The following is a 17676-nucleotide window of genomic DNA, read 5'->3' as shown; positions in this document are numbered from 1 at the left end:
AAGGAACCTTGCGAAAATCATATTTTGAGCGATACTGCGTCATGCTAGGCAAATTGTGAGTCAGAAAAGCAACTTCATTTTGAGACGCCCTGACCTACGGGAAGGAAAAGCTTTCAAGGTCAGAAGAGGGACTTTTCCCTGACCGGGAATCGAACCCGGGCCGCGGCGGTGAGAGCGCCGAATCCTAACCACTAGACCACCAGGGAGCCCAGAGCCATGCAGCAAAAGTTCATACACTGCTCTCCGAGTGACAAAGCTCATGGGGGCTGAAAACATATTTTATTCTACAGCAAATATGAATCGGAACTTAATCCTCATGATGCCACCAGACTGCCTGTCACTTCCAGGCACAGGCCATCCTCTCCCCCTTGCTACTGAACCGATGAATTCCTGCACAATCAGGATCCCCGGGAAAACACAAGAGGGACACCTAGTGGCTGCTGATGGCGCACAGACAGCTGGTACACCTTCTCTCACCTATCTCGTTATTCAGCTTGCTGGAAGAATACATTGCGCTTAAGCGATTCAAGAGTGCAAAGGAGAAGAGTGCTCCAAAGTAGATGTATGCATCACAGCAGGGTTTTCCAGCAATTTACCTTTCTGTTGAGCTGGTACTGCACTTCACGCCAACATAGAGCACCTGACTGGGTGGGGGACTGCGTGCGCACAAAGGTGGCTTAGGTCAATGGGGGCAAAGCAACCTGGGGCACAGGAGAACAAGCCCCATTCCTCCGCTTTCATCTATTGGGAGGGGTGCCTTTTTAAAGACCTTCTTTTAAAAAAGATACACAGACAAATTAAGCAATCTATGCTTTAGAGGGATCTTCCCTGACCGGGAATCGAACCCGGGCCGCGGCGGTGAAAGCGCCGAATCCTAGCCACTAGACCACCAGGGAGTAGATGCTCTAGTGTGCCTGCCTTGCTCACCCCCTTATTGTGACTAAGCTAACTCCAATATAAAAATTAACGGTAAGGTCCGAGTGGGAGAAAGTTAGGTGTCACACAGTGTGTTTGTTATAAGCAATTACTTTTAACCTCCTGCAAAAGCCTTTTAACTCTGCAATCACCTCTTGCTGGACAGCTGGTGCTACAGCAGCAAGCATAAAAAGGGAGTTGAAGAAAGTAAATCCTTGGGTCTCACCAGGGTGGCCGAGTGGTTAAGGCGTTGGACTTAAGATCCAATGGACGTTTGTCCGCATGGGCTCGAGCCCCATTCCTGGTATGGGTTTTCAGCAGGTTTGTAGGAACGTGCAGATGCTTTTGAAAAGCATTTTCCTCCGCCCTCCTCGGCCTCCCACTGCCCCTCCCCAACGGTCCCCATTAAAGCCTCAGGTGTGGAGTCTGCTGCTACTCTTCCACCAGCATGGATGCTTCCCAGAGCAATGAAGTGCCATCTACACAGAGCCCCTGCCTAGAGAAATACACCTCCTATGTCTTTTTCCACTATAGGGAGTAGGAGAAACTGATTGCTTCCTGGGCAGCATGGGTCTGCCGCTAGAATTTGCAGATTTCTCCCCTTTTTTTGATTTACGCCTACAGGCTCTCCCTTCCCAGTGGAGCAGGATCTGCTGATGCAGGCCCGGCTGGCTCAAACGTGCAAAGGGTTCTCCACAGGCCTCTGGGAAAGAAATTGAGCAGAGTTTCCTGCCCCGCCTCCTCTCGCCTTCCGAACGGGCAATGCCCTGACGGGTCCCCCACAACCTATCCTGCCCATGCCCACACCCCTGTATATGAGGGTGACCCATGTCCCTCACCCTCCATGCTCGAATGGAAGGCCTGTTTGTCCTGAGGGGAGCACCAGACAGGCATCTCTCAGGCCAGGCAGACACCTGCAGTACCTGTTAAGCTCCAAAGCCTGTACATTCCCAAGATGCAACAGGTCACTATGCAAATCAGGCAGCCCTTGCCACACCCTCCCCGCCTCTGGCCTCTGCCACTTTCCGTACGTGCAGCTCAGCTTTTTCTTACCCAGAGGCAGACTTCCGTTTTAGCAAACAGGTGGGTTGCAGTGGGTCCAGGACGCCATTTGGAGACAAAGCCTGCGGCCCAGTCAAAGGAGGACTACCTGCCACAGGCCATGGGGTCAGAAGCCTACAAAAGGAAGCGCGCCTCGGAATACAGGATCTCACTTGCTCAAGAGCCTTGCCTCCCACCATGGGAAGCAGCTCTAAAGGAACCTTGCGAAAATCATATTTTGAGCGATACTGCGTCATGCTAGGCAAATTGTGAGTCAGAAAAGCAACTTCATTTTGAGACGCCCTGACCTACGGGAAGGAAAAGCTTTCAAGGTCAGAAGAGGGACTTTTCCCTGACCGGGAATCGAACCCGGGCCGCGGCGGTGAGAGCGCTGAATCCTAACCACTAGACCACCAGGGAGCCCAGAGCCGTGCAGCAAAAGTTCATACACTGCTCTCCGAGTGACAAAGCTCATGGGGGCTGAAAACATATTTTATTCTACAGCAAATATGAATCGGAACTTAATCCTCATGATGCCACCAGACTGCCTGTCACTTCCAGGCACAGGCCATCCTCTCCCCCTTGCTACTGAACCGATGAATTCCTGCACAATCAGGATCCCCGGGAAAACACAAGAGGGACACCTAGTGGCTGCTGATGGCGCACAGACAGCTGGTACACCTTCTCTCACCTATCTCGTTATTCAGCTTGCTGGAAGAATACATTGCGCTTAAGCGATTCAAGAGTGCAAAGGAGAAGAGTGCTCCAAAGTAGATGTATGCATCACAGCAGGGTTTTCCAGCAATTTACCTTTCTGTTGAGCTGGTACTGCACTTCACGCCAACATAGAGCACCTGACTGGGTGGGGGACTGCGTGCGCACAAAGGTGGCTTAGGTCAATGGGGGCAAAGCAACCTGGGGCACAGGAGAACAAGCCCCATTCCTCCGCTTTCATCTATTGGGAGGGGTGCCTTTTTAAAGACCTTCTTTTAAAAAAGATACACAGACAAATTAAGCAATCTATGCTTTAGAGGGATCTTCCCTGACCGGGAATCGAACCCGGGCCGCGGCGGTGAAAGCGCCGAATCCTAGCCACTAGACCACCAGGGAGTAGATGCTCTAGTGTGCCTGCCTTGCTCACCCCCTTATTGTGACTAAGCTAACTCCAATATAAAAATTAACGGTAAAGTCCGAGTGGGAGAAAGTTAGGTGTCACACAGTGTGTTTGTTATAAGCAATTACTTTTAACCTCCTGCAAAAGCCTTTTAACTCTGCAATCACCTCTTGCTGGACAGCTGGTGCTACAGCAGCAAGCATAAAAAGGTAGTTGAAGAAAGTAAATCCTTGGGTCTCACCAGGGTGGCTGTAGGAAGGGGGAGGCTCTAGTTGGCGCAGTGCAACACTAGCGACAAGCAGGGACTCTCTCTTCCTCGTCAGGGCTGAGGGTTACCTTCCAGACAACCTCTGCTTACCCTCTAGGTAGTGTGGCTTAAGCAGTCGTAGGCTAATCTTTGGGGCACATAGGGTTAAACACTTGCAACAGTACACCTTCACAACCAACCCACCACACAACGAGACCAGACTGTATTCTTGTAAAAATATATCTCTTTATATAGACTTTACGCAGGCTTGTGAATACAGTCAATAACTTTATGGATACGGTTGCAGGATATTAGCTTTAGGTTTCCACAGTTCTTATCGTAGTTCTTGGGAGGCCCGTAGGCCGGCGTTAAACAAAGTTCTTTGTGGAGCCAGCGGCTTCCAGGGGATCTGTCCCACGTCGCGTTGCCTTCCCGGTGTCGCTGATCGTTGCGGCTCTTCGGCCGAGCAGGTCACTGGTCGTCCGGGGCAGCGGTGCTCTGTGGCGGCACGGTCCTCTCTTCGTCGTCTGCTCCGCCCTTGGAGACGGCGGCTGTGCGGCGGTGACAAGTGGCAGTACGGTCCCCAAGTGCAGGACGTACCCAGCCAAATGTCGATGCAGCTGTGGGCTCACAGCTGGGCTGTCGGGCAGGCTACCGACCTTGTGGATTCTCGTAGGGCAATGGTCTGTCCTTGCAGGTGAGGGACGGCTCGCTATGCAGTCGCCTCGATAGCTCGGACCGGACGGGCCCTCCTTTACTTTGCTCTCGGGCTCCCAGCGCAGTTGTGGTCACGATGTTCGGGCCAGCGGCGGCTGGTCCTCACTGTGCTTCCGCTGTTGCTTTGGGCCCCGGTCACGGTGGTCGGGAGGGTGTGGATGCCTTAGAGGAGCTTCCTCTTTGTCGGTGCTGTGGCGATGGTCAGCACCCGCAGTCGCTTTCTTCCAAGGGGGTTAGCATCCACTGGTCCTGGGACGCTGGTCAGGGGGCAAGTTCAATTCCAAGCCCTTGGAGATCTCTCGGCAGAGTTTGGCACAAAGTAGCACAAAAGTCTTTTCGTAGTCTTTTTGTCTTCCTCTCCTTCCGCAGCAAGGCACCAGACACAGGCAAGAGTCAGCACCCTTCCTTGTCTTCTCGCGGTCCTTCTCGTAGGGCAGAGTCGTTCTGTGGCCCAAACTGGATCTAATTTTCAAGGAGCAGGGCTCCGTCTTTTATAGGCCAATTCCTTTGTTCTCGCAGGCCAGGGGGGCCTTTGCATAGCCACTCTCAGTTCTGGAGTACCCCGGCGGGTGTACTCCGGCTCCTGCTTTCAGTGTGAGGGGCAGGCGCATCAGACGCCCCACAGGAGGTGGAGCCAGCATTGTCCTGACAGGGGTGGCCAGAGTACCTTGTTGATGGGGGCTTCGCCCTTCCTGGGCCAGGTGCCGGCAGAGTCATCCGCCGCTCCCCAGGAGGGTGGAGCCAGCATTGTGGTGGCCGAGCACAGTGACAGTTCGAGTCAAGAGGCACTCCTACCTCCCACTAAGGTGTAATCTGCGCATTCACCACCTGTCATCCCTCCAGCCCTGTCACTCACACATCCCAGACAGTCGGATACACATACTGGCAGAGGCAACTGAAATGGTTAGGCAAGCAAATGCTAACTTTCTAAAAGTAGCATTTGCAAACCCAGGATATTGAAATAAACTTGTCTACAAGAAATATCTCATCATCCTGAGTTCAGGCATACTAAACATGACTCACTACCATGCTCCTTGAGCCTGCGGGGATTATAGGTCGTAATAATCCTCGCAGCTCAGTCTGGCCTAATGGAGCAGGTAGCCTTCAGTAGTGAAATACGGTCTTCGTTGTAAGTCACTACCAGGACATGCCACGCACATCAGGGCTTGTCCTACCTTACACCTACAACGCACCCTGCCCGCAGGCCTACCATAGGGGTGACTAATATGCAGTTAAGGGAAGGGTCGGTGCGGGCAAGTGGGGACACTTGCCCAGCTAGCGTGACAGTACGAGACCGCACGCGGGTTCTGCGGTCGCAGTTCCCAGACACATCTTTTACGGCTGCTTTGGTGGGTGGCGCAACCAGCGCTGCAGGCCCACCAGCAGTATTGGCATCTACAAGCCCCGGCACTCTCTCGTGCGCTTTACTAGGGACTAACAGTAAATCCAATGCACCAATCATGGATACCAATCGTATGTACAGGTTACAGTAGGGAGCACTTGCACTGCGGCACGGATCAGCCGTGGCGCAGTGCCCTGAGTATCGGAAAACCAGCAAAACATCGGAGGCACATCAGCAAAAAGTGGAAGGGAGACTCACGCCAAGGTGCCAGGTCTAACATGTGTCCCCTCCAGCTGAAATGTGGGGGGAACTACCCTTCCCCAGGGAGTTCCACATCACTAAGGCGGAAAAATCTGGACAGACCGTCAGCGTTGGCGTGATCGGTGCCAGGGCGGTGTTCCACCGTAAAGTCCATACTCTGTAGAGAAATGGACCACCTCAACAGTTTCGGGTTCTCACCCCTCATTTGCATCAACCATCTGAGGGGCCTGTGGTCCGTCTGAACTCGGAAGTGAGACCCAAACAAGTAGGGTCTTAGCTTCTTCAGCGCCCAGACCACAGCAAATGCTTCACGCTCTATTGCACTCCACCTACTTTCCCGTGGAAGTAACCTCCGACTTATGAAGGCTACGGGTTGGTCAAAGCCCTCCTCAGTCATCTGTGAAAGAACAGCCCCTACACCATGCTCTGAAGCGTCTGTTTGCACAATGAACTCTTTGGAGAAATCAGGGGCCAGGAGCACGGGCGCCGTGCACATGGCAGTCTTCAGGGTGTCGAAAGCTTTCTGACAGGTGTCAGTCCAAATCACATTCCTGGGCTGCTTTTTCGAAGTCAGCTCTGTCAAGGGGGTCACGATCGTGCCATAGCCCTTAACAAACCTCCTGTAATACCCAGTGAGCCCCAGGAAGGCTCTCACTGCAGTCTGGGTCTTGGGGGGTTCCCAAGCCAGGATGGTTTCGATTTTGGGCTGCAAGGGGGCTACCTTGCCACTCCCAACTTGGTGTCCCAAGTACACCACCGAACCCTGCCCAATCTGGCACTTGCTTGCCTTGATTGTGAGGCCTGCTCTGCGCAGGGCCATCAACACTTCCCAGAGGTGTCGCAGGTGTTCGGGCCAGGTGCCGCTGAACACCGCGATGTCATCCAGGTAGGCGGCACTGAACTCGTCCAGTCCAGCCAACACCTGGTTGACCAATCTCTGAAAGGTGGCAGGGGCATTCTTCATTCCAAATGGCATAACCCGGAACTGGAAATGCCCATCTGGTGTAGAGAATGCCGACCTCTCCTTTGCCCCCTCGGTCAAGGCGATCTGCCAGTACCCAGACGTCAAATCAAACGTGCTGAGAAACCGGGCAGCCCCCAGCCGATCAATGAGCTCGTCAGCTCTGGGGATGGGGTGCGCGTCAGTCTTCGTGACTGAATTGAGTCCTCTGTAGTCCACACAGAACCGGAGTTCGGGTGTGGCTCCCGGCGCAGCAGCCTTCGGTACCAAGACCACGGGGCTGGACCAAGGACTGCTGGAAGACTCAACCACCCCGAGGGCAAGCATCTTGGAGACCTCCTCCTTGATGCAGGCCCGTACCCTGTCAGTCACCCGGTAAGCCTTATGCTTCACCGGTAAGCTGTCTCCAGTGTCCACATCATGGACGCACCAATCTGTGACACTCGGAACCAGGGAAAACAGGTCTGGAAACTGCCCCAGCAACTGGCGGCAATCCTCCTGTTGTTCGGCGGTCAGGGAGGGTGAGAGGTTAACTCCATCCACTGACCCATCCTTCTCACAGGCCACCAAGAGGTCCGGTAGAGGCTCTGACTCCTCTTCCATTCCGTCATCGGTTGCCAACAACATGCCCACTTCGGACCTTCGCAAGTGGGGCTTGAGGCGGTTGACATGTAGGACCCGCAAAGGGTTCCTGGCCGTTTTCATGTCCACCAAGTATGTCACGGGGCTCTTCCGCTCCACAACCTCGAATGGTCCTGTCCACTTATCTTGAAGGGCACAGGGCTCCACCGGGGCTAAGACATACACCTCTTGTCCAGGCTGAAGCTCGACCAGAGTGGCATTCTGATCGTACCACCGCTTCATTTCCTCCTGGCTCGCTTCCAGATTTGCCTCGGCAAGTTGTCTGAAGCGCCTGGTTTGGTTTCTGAAGGCCAGCATGTAGCTATATACATTCTGGGGAGGTTTCCTGGGAGATTGCTCCCAGCCTTCCTTTACCAAACTCAGTGGTCCTCTCACGGGGTGGCCGTACAGCAGTTCAAAGGGGCTGAACCCTAGGGACTTCTGTGGTACCTCGCGATATGCAAACAGTAGGCATGGTAAGAGGACGTCCCACTTACGCCTCATCGGACCTTCCAGGCCCATGATCATGCCTTTGAGGGTTCGGTTGAATCTTTCAACCAACCCGTTACCTTGGGGATGGTAGGGTGTGGTGAACTTGTACGTTACGCCACACTCTTGCCAAAGGGACTTCATATACTTCGATATGAAATTGGTCCCCCTGTCGCTCACTACCTCTAGGGGGAATCCTACTCGTGAGAAAATTCCCATCAGTGCACGCCCCACCACGGGAGCCGTCACTGTCCTCAGAGGTATGGCTTCAGGGTACCGGGTGGCATGGTCCACCAAGACCAGGATGAACCTGTTGCCCATGGCTGTCTTGGGGTCCAGAGGCCCAACGATGTCAATACCCACTCGCTGGAATGGCGTACCGACCACAGGGAAGGGTTGGAGGGGAGCCTTGTTCTTCCCTCCCGTCTTCCCACTTGCCTGGCAAGTTGGACAGGTTCTGCAATACGTATCGGAACTCTTGTGCATCTGGGGCCAGTAAAAGTGGGTGACAAGCCTGTCATAGGTCTTGTCCATCCCCAAATGTCCTGCTAAAGGCACATCATGAGCCAGACCCAGTAGGAAGGCTCTGAACTTCTGGGGTACCACCAGCACACGGGCTGACCCAGGTTCAGCAGCCTTAGGCTCCGAATACAGGAGGTCGTTCTCCCAGTACACGTAATGTGTTTTGGCCTGAACACCATTGGCCTGGTCTGCAGCCTGCTGCCGCATACCTACGAGAGAAGGGCATTCTTTCTGCTCCCTGCAGATTTCCTCCCTGGAGGGTCCTCCTTCTTGCTGCCAATGGGTCAGCTCAGGCAGGTCCCCCAGTTCAGCGATCTGTTCCCCTGTAGGCTCCAGGGCATCCCCCTCAAGGTCTGCCTCCTCCTGGACCGTAGGAACTTCCGGGGCCGGTTTCCCGCGCCCCCTGCGCCTTCTCCCTAAGGCCGGTTCCTGGGCCTCTCCATCAGGCCCCAGGACCTCTCGATCACCCTTACTGGCTGCCATCGACCGTGTGGTCACGCACGCCCAGTCAGGCAGACCCACCATCCGCAGGTGAGTCGTTTTCTCCACCTTTTCCCAAGGGGAGTGCTCCAAGTCGTTCCCTAGCAAACAGTCAACAGGCATGGTTTTTCTCACACAGACCTGCAGAGTACCAGAGACCCCCCCCCACTCGAAGGGAACTTGAGCCATCGGACACTGGCTCTCGGAATTATCAGCATTGATAACCCTACAGTAGGCATGGGGTACAACCTGCTCTTGAGACACCAGGTGCTGCCTCACTGCAGTCACACTGGCTCCTGTGTCTCTAAGAGCCTCGGCTCCCTTACCATTGATGATCACCACCTGCCCATATTTTTTAGTGTTAGAGGGCAGGTAGTTCGTAGGGATCATCTCGCTGTCTCCTAACGAGACCAGGGTCATGTGAACGGGATCTCCACCCCCCGGGACCATCATTTCTTCTCCCAGGTGAACGCTAGTCACCTGTCGGGGCGGAGCACCAGTGGGTGCGGGTTTTCCAAATAGGCGACACTTGGGGTCACTGGATATGTGCCCAGGCTCGCCACATTTGAAACAATTGAAGGGCCCCTTTGGAACAGGTTTACCTGTCGGGGCCCCATTCTGCTTTGGGGGTGGGGGAGGCTGAGAACCCTGCTGCGGATTCCCTTGGGAACTACTTTGGGGGCCTTTTTGGAACCCTTTCTGTTTTCCCCCTTTGTCCCCCCCACTCTTCTGCTGGGGACCCTGCCCACTCTTGGCGGAATCTCCCACGGGACCCTTGTGGACCCTGGTGCTGAGCCAGCGGTCCGCCTCCTCAGCAAGCTTCCTCGGGTTGGACAGCTTGCTATCGATCAGATGTTGGCGTAACTCAGGAAAACAGTGATCAGACAAGTGCTCCCATGCAATTAAATCAAAGAGACCTTGAAAATCATTCACTTTGTTACCTTTCACCCAACCATCCAGTGCTCTGCAAAAGTAAGTCACATATTCCACATACGTATTCCCAGGCCGCTTAGTACATCCCCTAAACTTCTGTCTATACATCTCAGGGGTAAGCCCGTACCTGTTCAACAAAGCTTCTTTCATGTGGGTATAGGACCTCTGATTCTCAACGGGCAAATCTAGCAAGGTATCTCTCCCTTCGCTAAGGAACCTTCCCCACAACCCCGCTCCCCAATCCTTTTCAGGGACCCGGTGGGAGGACATGGCTACCTCATATGCCCTAAACCATTGTCCTATGTCATCCCCCTTAAAGAACTCCTTGACTACGTCCTTCGGGATATGCACTCTTGACTCTACCTGCACTGGCGATGTGCTGCCACCAGAGGGAGGACGATCCAAGTCTCTCTCCTTGAGACTCATCTCCCTCATCTTGATTTCGTAATTCATTTGGTGCTTTCGTTCTTCCAGCGCCATTCTTTTTGTTTCCAGCTCCAGCTGGATTTTCAATTCTGCCAATTTCCTTTCGTGATTCCGGGTTTCCTTCCTGTCCGCCAGCTCCTCTGGCGACAGGCCTTTACCCAAGCTGTGCTCGCTGTCTTGTCGCTCGAGATCGATCAGATCCCCAAGTGCATTCTGCTCCTCTGTTGCATTCTGCTCGGCGAGGACGTCTTGCTCTCCCGGGGTCTTTCTGGACTCCACCCAGGCTTCCAGGGCCTTGTAGAGCTCCGGCTTGTTTTTGCAACCAGCGTGCGGAACCTTTAGTTTCCTACAAAAAAACTTCAGCTCCATCTTTGAGTATTTGTCCAGCTTCGCGGCGTCCCATTCTATCTCCAAGACCTCGGAGGTCGTGGACTCCGCTCCATCCAGGCTCTTTGTGCCCGGCATGGTTTCGGCACTCGGAATCTTCTTTCAAAAGGCAAAGTCTGTGGTTTAGTAACTGTACCGTAATCCTTGTGTAGCGGTCAGAAGCTCAGGTATAACTATCGCAAGTGTAAATTCGAAAATCCTCACCGCTGCGTCCAATGTAGGAAGGGGGAGGCTCTAGTTGGCGCAGTGCAACACTAGCGACAAGCAGGGACTCTCTCTTCCTCGTCAGGGCTGAGGGTTACCTTCCAGACAACCTCTGCTTACCCTCTAGGTAGTGTGGCTTAAGCAGTCGTAGGCTAATCTTTGGGGCACATAGGGTTAAACACTTGCAACAGTACACCTTCACAACCAACCCACCACACAACGAGACCAGACTGTATTCTTGTAAAAATATATCTCTTTATATAGACTTTACGCAGGCTTGTGAATACAGTCAATAACTTTATGGATACGGTTGCAGGATATTAGCTTTAGGTTACCACAGTTCTTATCGTAGTTCTTGGGAGGCCCGTAGGCCGGCGTTAAACAAAGTTCTTTGTGGAGCCAGCGGCTTCCAGGGGATCTGTCCCACGTCGCGTTGCCTTCCCGGTGTCGCTGATCGTTGCGGCTCTTCGGCCGAGCAGGTCACTGGTCGTCCGGGGCAGCGGTGCTCTGTGGCGGCACGGTCCTCTCTTCGTCGTCTGCTCCGCCCTTGGAGACGGCGGCTGTGCGGCGGTGACAAGTGGCAGTACGGTCCCCAAGTGCAGGACGTACCCAGCCAAATGTCGATGCAGCTGTGGGCTCACAGCTGGGCTGTCGGGCAGGCAACCGACCTTGTGGATTCTCGTAGGGCAATGGTCTGTCCTTGCAGGTGAGGGACGGCTCGCTATGCAGTCGCCTCGATAGCTCGGACCGGACGGGCCCTCCTTTACTTTGCTCTCGGGCTCCCAGCGCAGTTGTGGTCACGATGTTCGGGCCAGCGGCGGCTGGTCCTCACTGTGCTTCCGCTGTTGCTTTGGGCCCCGGTCACGGTGGTCGGGAGGGTGTGGATGCCTTAGAGGAGCTTCCTCTTTGTCGGTGCTGCGGCGATGGTCAGCACCCGCAGTCGCTTTCTTCCAAGGGGGTTAGCATCCACTGGTCCTGGGACGCTGGTCAGGGGGCAAGTTCAATTCCAAGCCCTTGGAGATCTCTCGGCAGAGTTTGGCACAAAGTAGCACAAAAGTCTTTTCGTAGTCTTTTTGTCTTCCTCTCCTTCCGCAGCAAGGCACCAGACACAGGCAAGAGTCAGCACCCTTCCTTGTCTTCTTGCGGTCCTTCTCGTAGGGCAGAGTCGTTCTGTGGCCCAAACTGGATCTAATTTTCAAGGAGCAGGGCTCCGTCTTTTATAGGCCAATTCCTTTGTTCTCGCAGGCCAGGGGGGCCTTTGCATAGCCACTCTCAGTTCTGGAGTACCCCGGCGGGTGTACTCCGGCTCCTGCTTTCAGTGTGAGGGGCAGGCGCATCAGACGCCCCACAGGAGGTGGAGCCAGCATTGTCCTGACAGGGGTGGCCAGAGTACCTTGTTGATGGGGGCTTCGCCCTTCCTGGGCCAGGTGCCGGCAGAGTCATCCGCCGCTCCCCAGGAGGGTGGAGCCAGCATTGTGGTGGCCGAGCACAGTGACAGTTCGAGTCAAGAGGCACTCCTACCTCCCACTAAGGTGTAATCTGCGCATTCACCACCTGTCATCCCTCCAGCCCTGTCACTCACACATCCCAGACAGTCGGATACACATACTGGCAGAGGCAACTGAAATGGTTAGGCAAGCAAATGCTAACTTTCTAAAAGTAGCATTTGCAAACCCAGGATATTGAAATAAACTTGTCTACAAGAAATATCTCATCATCCTGAGTTCAGGCATACTAAACATGACTCACTACCATGCTCCTTGAGCCTGCGGGGATTATAGGTCGTAATAATCCTCGCAGCTCAGTCTGGCCTAATGGAGCAGGTAGCCTTCAGTAGTGAAATACGGTCTTCGTTGTAAGTCACTACCAGGACATGCCACGCACATCAGGGCTTGTCCTACCTTACACCTACAACGCACCCTGCCCGCAGGCCTACCATAGGGGTGACTAATATGCAGTTAAGGGAAGGGTCGGTGCGGGCAAGTGGGGACACTTGCCCAGCTAGCGTGACAGTACGAGACCGCACGCGGGTTCTGCGGTCGCAGTTCCCAGACACATCTTTTACGGCTGCTTTGGTGGGTGGCGCAACCAGCGCTGCAGGCCCACCAGCAGTATTGGCATCTACAAGCCCCGGCACTCTCTCGTGCGCTTTACTAGGGACTAACAGTAAATCCAATGCACCAATCATGGATACCAATCGTATGTACAGGTTACAGTAGGGAGCACTTGCACTGCGGCACGGATCAGCCGTGGCGCAGTGCCCTGAGTATCGGAAAACCAGCAAAACATCGGAGGCACATCAGCAAAAAGTGGAAGGGAGACTCACGCCAAGGTGCCAGGTCTAACAGTGGCCGAGTGGTTAAGGCGTTGGACTTAAGATCCAATGGACGTTTGTCCGCATGGGTTCGAGCCCCCTTCCTGGTATGGGTTTTCAGCAGGTTTGTAGGAACGTGCAGATGCTTTTGAAAAGCATTTTCCTCCGCCCTCCTCGGCCTCCCACTGCCCCTCCCCAACGGTCCCCATTCAAGCCTCAGGTGTGGAGTCTGCTGCTACTCTTCTACCAGCATGGATGCTTCCCAGAGCAATGAAGTGCCATCTACACAGAGCCCCTGCCTAGAGAAATACACCTCCTATGTCTTTTTCCACTATAGGGAGCAGGAGAAACTGATTGCTTCCTGGGCAACATGGGTCTGCCACTAGAATTTGCAGATTTCTCCCCTTTTTTTGATTTACGCCTACAGGCTCTCCCTTCCCAGTGGAGCAGGATCTGCTGATGCAGGCCCGGCTGGCTCAAACGTGCAAAGGGTTCTCCACAGGCCTCTGGGAAAGAAATTGAGCAGAGTTTCCTGCCCCGCCTCCTCTCGCCTTCCGAACGGGCTTCCAAACGGGCAATGCCCTGACGAGTCCCCCACAACCTATCCTGCCCATGCCCACACCCCTGTATATGAGGGTGACCCATGTCCCTCACCCTCCATGCTCGAATGGAAGGCCTGTGTGTCCTGAGGGGAGCACCAGACAGGCATCTCTCAGGCCAGGCAGACACCTGCAGTACCTGTTAAGCTCCAAAGCCTGTACATTCCCAAGATGCAACAGGTCACTATGCAAATCAGGCAGCCCTTGCCACACCCTCCCCGCCTCTGGCCTCTGCCGCTTTCCGTACGTGCAGCTCAGCTTTTTCTTACCCAGAGGCAGACTTCCGTTTTAGCAAACAGGTGGGTTGCAGTGGGTCCAGGACGCCATTTGGAGACAAAGCCTGCGGCCCAGTCAAAGGAGGACTACCTGCCACAGGCCATGGGGTCAGAAGCCTACAAAAGGAAGCGCGCCTCGGAATACAGGATCTCACTTGCTCAAGAGCCTTGCCTCCCACCATGGGAAGCAGCTCTAAAGGAACCTTGCGAAAATCATATTTTGAGCGATACTGCGTCATGCTAGGCAAATTGTGAGTCAGAAAAGCAACTTCATTTTGAGAAGCCCTGACCTACGGGAAGGAAAAGCTTTCAAGGTCAGAAGAGGGACTTTTCCCTGACCGGGAATCGAACCCGGGCCGCGGCGGTGAGAGCGCCGAATCCTAACCACTAGACCACCAGGGAGCCCAGAGCCGTGCAGCAAAAGTTCATACACTGCTCTCCGAGTGACAAAGCTCATGGGGGCTGAAAACATATTTTATTCTACAGCAAATATGAATCGGAACTTAATCCTCATGATGCCACCAGACTGCCTGTCACTTCCAGGCACAGGCCATCCTCTCCCCCTTGCTACTGAACCGATGAATTCCTGCACAATCAGGATCCCCGGGAAAACACAAGAGGGACACCTAGTGGCTGCTGATGGCGCACAGACAGCTGGTACACCTTCTCTCACCTATCTCGTTATTCAGCTTGCTGGAAGAATACATTGCGCTTAAGCGATTCAAGAGTGCAAAGGAGAAGAGTGCTCCAAAGTAGATGTATGCATCACAGCAGGGTTTTCCAGCAATTTACCTTTCTGTTGAGCTGGTACTGCACTTCACGCCAACATAGAGCACCTGACTGGGTGGGGGACTGCGTGCGCACAAAGGTGGCTTAGGTCAATGGGGGCAAAGCAACCTGGGGCACAGGAGAACAAGCCCCATTCCTCCGCTTTCATCTATTGGGAGGGGTGCCTTTTTAAAGACCTTCTTTTAAAAAAGATACACAGACAAATTAAGCAATCTATGCTTTAGAGGGATCTTCAACTGACCGGGAATCGAACCCGGGCCGCGGCGGTGAAAGCGCCGAATCCTAGCCACTAGACCACCAGGGAGTAGATGCTCTAGTGTGCCTGCCTTGCTCACCCCCTTATTGTGACTAAGCTAACTCCAATATAAAAATTAACGGTAAGGTCCGAGTGGGAGAAAGTTAGGTGTCACACAGTGTGTTTGTTATAAGCAATTACTTTTAACCTCCTGCAAAAGCCTTTTAACTCTGCAATCACCTCTTGCTGGACAGCTGGTGCTACAGCAGCAAGCATAAAAAGGGAGTTGAAGAAAGTAAATCCTTGGGTCTCACCAGGGTGGCCGAGTGGTTAAGGCGTTGGACTTAAGATCCAATGGACGTTTGTCCGCATGGGCTCGAGCCCCATTCCTGGTATGGGTTTTCAGCAGGTTTGTAGGAACGTGCAGATGCTTTTGAAAAGCATTTTCCTCCGCCCTCCTCGGCCTCCCACTGCCCCTCCCCAACGGTCCCCATTCAAGCCTCAGGTGTGGAGTCTGCTGCTACTCTTCCACCAGCATGGATGCTTCCCAGAGCAATGAAGTGCCATCTACACAGAGCCCCTGCCTAGAGAAATACACCTCCTATGTCTTTTTCCACTATAGGGAGTAGGAGAAACTGATTGCTTCCTGGGCAACATGGGTCTGCCGCTAGAATTTGCAGATTTCTCCCCTTTTTTTGATTTACGCCTACAGGCTCTCCCTTCCCAGTGGAGCAGGATCTGCTGATGCAGGCCCGGCTGGCTCAAACGTGCAAAGGGTTCTCCACAGGCCTCTGGGAAAGAAATTGAGCAGAGTTTCCTGCCCCGCCTCCTCTCGCCTTCCGAACGGGCAATGCCCTGACGGGTCCCCCACAACCTATCCTGCCCATGCCCACACCCCTGTATATGAGGGTGACCCATGTCCCTCACCCTCCATGCTCGAATGGAAGGCCTGTGTGTCCTGAGGGGAGCACCAGACAGGCATCTCTCAGGCCAGGCAGACACCTGCAGTACCTGTTAAGCTCCAAAGCCTGTACATTCCCAAGATGCAACAGGTCACTATGCAAATCAGGCAGCCCTTGCCACACCCTCCCCGCCTCTGGCCTCTGCCGCTTTCCGTACGTGCAGCTCAGCTTTTTCTTACCCAGAGGCAGACTTCCGTTTTAGCAAACAGGTGGGTTGCAGTGGGTCCAGGACGCCATTTGGAGACAAAGCCTGCGGCCCAGTCAAAGGAGGACTACCTGCCACAGGCCATGGGGTCAGAAGCCTACAAAAGGAAGCGCGCCTCGGAATACAGGATCTCACTTGCTCAAGAGCCTTGCCTCCCACCATGGGAAGCAGCTCTAAAGGAACCTTGCGAAAATCATATTTTGAGCGATACTGCGTCATGCTAGGCAAATTGTGAGTCAGAAAAGCAACTTCATTTTGAGACGCCCTGACCTACGGGAAGGAAAAGCTTTCAAGGTCAGAAGAGGGACTTTTCCCTGACCGGGAATCGAACCCGGGCCGCGGCGGTGAGAGCGCCGAATCCTAACCACTAGACCACCAGGGAGCCCAGAGCCATGCAGCAAAAGTTCATACACTGCTCTCCGAGTGACAAAGCTCATGGGGGCTGAAAACATATTTTATTCTACAGCAAATATGAATCGGAACTTAATCCTCATGATGCCACCAGACTGCCTGTCACTTCCAGGCACAGGCCATCCTCTCCCCCTTGCTACTGAACCGATGAATTCCTGCACAATCAGGATCCCCGGGAAAACACAAGAGGGACACCTAGTGGCTGCTGATGGCGCACAGACAGCTGGTACACCTTCTCTCACCTATCTCGTTATTCAGCTTGCTGGAAGAATACATTGCGCTTAAGCGATTCAAGAGTGCAAAGGAGAAGAGTGCTCCAAAGTAGATGTATGCATCACAGCAGGGTTTTCCAGCAATTTACCTTTCTGTTGAGCTGGTACTGCACTTCACGCCAACATAGAGCACCTGACTGGGTGGGGGACTGCGTGCGCACAAAGGTGGCTTAGGTCAATGGGGGCAAAGCAACCTGGGGCACAGGAGAACAAGCCCCATTCCTCCGCTTTCATCTATTGGGAGGGGTGCCTTTTTAAAGACCTTCTTTTAAAAAAGATACACAGACAAATTAAGCAATCTATGCTTTAGAGGGATCTTCCCTGACCGGGAATCGAACCCGGGCCGCGGCGGTGAAAGCGCCGAATCCTAGCCACTAGACCACCAGGGAGTAGATGCTCTAGTGTGCCTGCCTTGCTCACCCCCTTATTGTGACTAAGCTAACTCCAATATAAAAATTAACGGTAAGGTCCGAGTGGGAGAAAGTTAGGTGTCACACAGTGTGTTTGTTATAAGCAATTACTTTTAACCTCCTGCAAAAGCCTTTTAACTCTGCAATCACCTCTTGCTGGACAGCTGGTGCTACAGCAGCAAGCATAAAAAGGGAGTTGAAGAAAGTAAATCCTTGGGTCTCACCAGGGTGGCCGAGTGGTTAAGGCGTTGGACTTAAGATCCAATGGACGTTTGTCCGCATGGGCTCGAGCCCCATTCCTGGTATGGGTTTTCAGCAGGTTTGTAGGAACGTGCAGATGCTTTTGAAAAGCATTTTCCTCCGCCCTCCTCGGCCTCCCACTGCCCCTCCCCAACGGTCCCCATTCAAGCCTCAGGTGTGGAGTCTGCTGCTACTCTTCTACCAGCATGGATGCTTCCCAGAGCAATGAAGTGCCATCTACACAGAGCCCCTGCCTAGAGAAATACACCTCCTATGTCTTTTTCCACTATAGGGAGCAGGAGAA

At 53.7% G+C, this 17676-nt stretch overlaps 11 non-coding genes across 11 annotated transcripts; 4 read left to right on the top strand and 7 right to left on the bottom strand.

Moving 5' to 3' along the window:
• Nucleotides 1-134: 134 nt before the first annotated feature.
• Nucleotides 135-206, bottom strand: TRNAE-CUC (transfer RNA glutamic acid (anticodon CUC)). Its single transcript has one exon. It is a non-coding gene; the product is annotated as a tRNA-Glu (tRNA).
• Nucleotides 207-824: 618 nt separating this feature from the next.
• TRNAE-UUC (transfer RNA glutamic acid (anticodon UUC)) lies at nucleotides 825-896 on the bottom strand. Its single transcript has one exon. It is a non-coding gene; the product is annotated as a tRNA-Glu (tRNA).
• A 243-nt stretch (nucleotides 897-1139) lies between these two features.
• Nucleotides 1140-1222, top strand: TRNAL-UAA (transfer RNA leucine (anticodon UAA)). The gene has a single exon. It is a non-coding gene; the product is annotated as a tRNA-Leu (tRNA).
• A 1082-nt stretch (nucleotides 1223-2304) lies between these two features.
• Nucleotides 2305-2376, bottom strand: TRNAE-CUC (transfer RNA glutamic acid (anticodon CUC)). Its single transcript has one exon. It is a non-coding gene; the product is annotated as a tRNA-Glu (tRNA).
• Nucleotides 2377-2994: 618 nt separating this feature from the next.
• Nucleotides 2995-3066, bottom strand: TRNAE-UUC (transfer RNA glutamic acid (anticodon UUC)). The gene has a single exon. It is a non-coding gene; the product is annotated as a tRNA-Glu (tRNA).
• Nucleotides 3067-12993: 9927 nt separating this feature from the next.
• On the top strand, nucleotides 12994-13085 carry TRNAL-UAA (transfer RNA leucine (anticodon UAA)). The gene has a single exon. It is a non-coding gene; the product is annotated as a tRNA-Leu (tRNA).
• A 1093-nt stretch (nucleotides 13086-14178) lies between these two features.
• Nucleotides 14179-14250, bottom strand: TRNAE-CUC (transfer RNA glutamic acid (anticodon CUC)). The gene has a single exon. It is a non-coding gene; the product is annotated as a tRNA-Glu (tRNA).
• Nucleotides 14251-15184: 934 nt separating this feature from the next.
• TRNAL-UAA (transfer RNA leucine (anticodon UAA)) lies at nucleotides 15185-15267 on the top strand. Its single transcript has one exon. It is a non-coding gene; the product is annotated as a tRNA-Leu (tRNA).
• A 1082-nt stretch (nucleotides 15268-16349) lies between these two features.
• On the bottom strand, nucleotides 16350-16421 carry TRNAE-CUC (transfer RNA glutamic acid (anticodon CUC)). The gene has a single exon. It is a non-coding gene; the product is annotated as a tRNA-Glu (tRNA).
• Nucleotides 16422-17039: 618 nt separating this feature from the next.
• Nucleotides 17040-17111, bottom strand: TRNAE-UUC (transfer RNA glutamic acid (anticodon UUC)). Its single transcript has one exon. It is a non-coding gene; the product is annotated as a tRNA-Glu (tRNA).
• Nucleotides 17112-17354: 243 nt separating this feature from the next.
• TRNAL-UAA (transfer RNA leucine (anticodon UAA)) lies at nucleotides 17355-17437 on the top strand. The gene has a single exon. It is a non-coding gene; the product is annotated as a tRNA-Leu (tRNA).
• The last annotated feature ends 239 nt before the right edge of the window (nucleotides 17438-17676 follow it).

Source organism: Lissotriton vulgaris, chromosome 4_1, assembly GCF_964263255.1.
Source record: "Lissotriton vulgaris chromosome 4_1, aLisVul1.2, whole genome shotgun sequence".
Classification (NCBI taxonomy): Eukaryota; Metazoa; Chordata; class Amphibia; order Caudata; family Salamandridae; genus Lissotriton; species Lissotriton vulgaris.
This window is presented reverse-complemented; position numbering and strand designations above follow the sequence as displayed.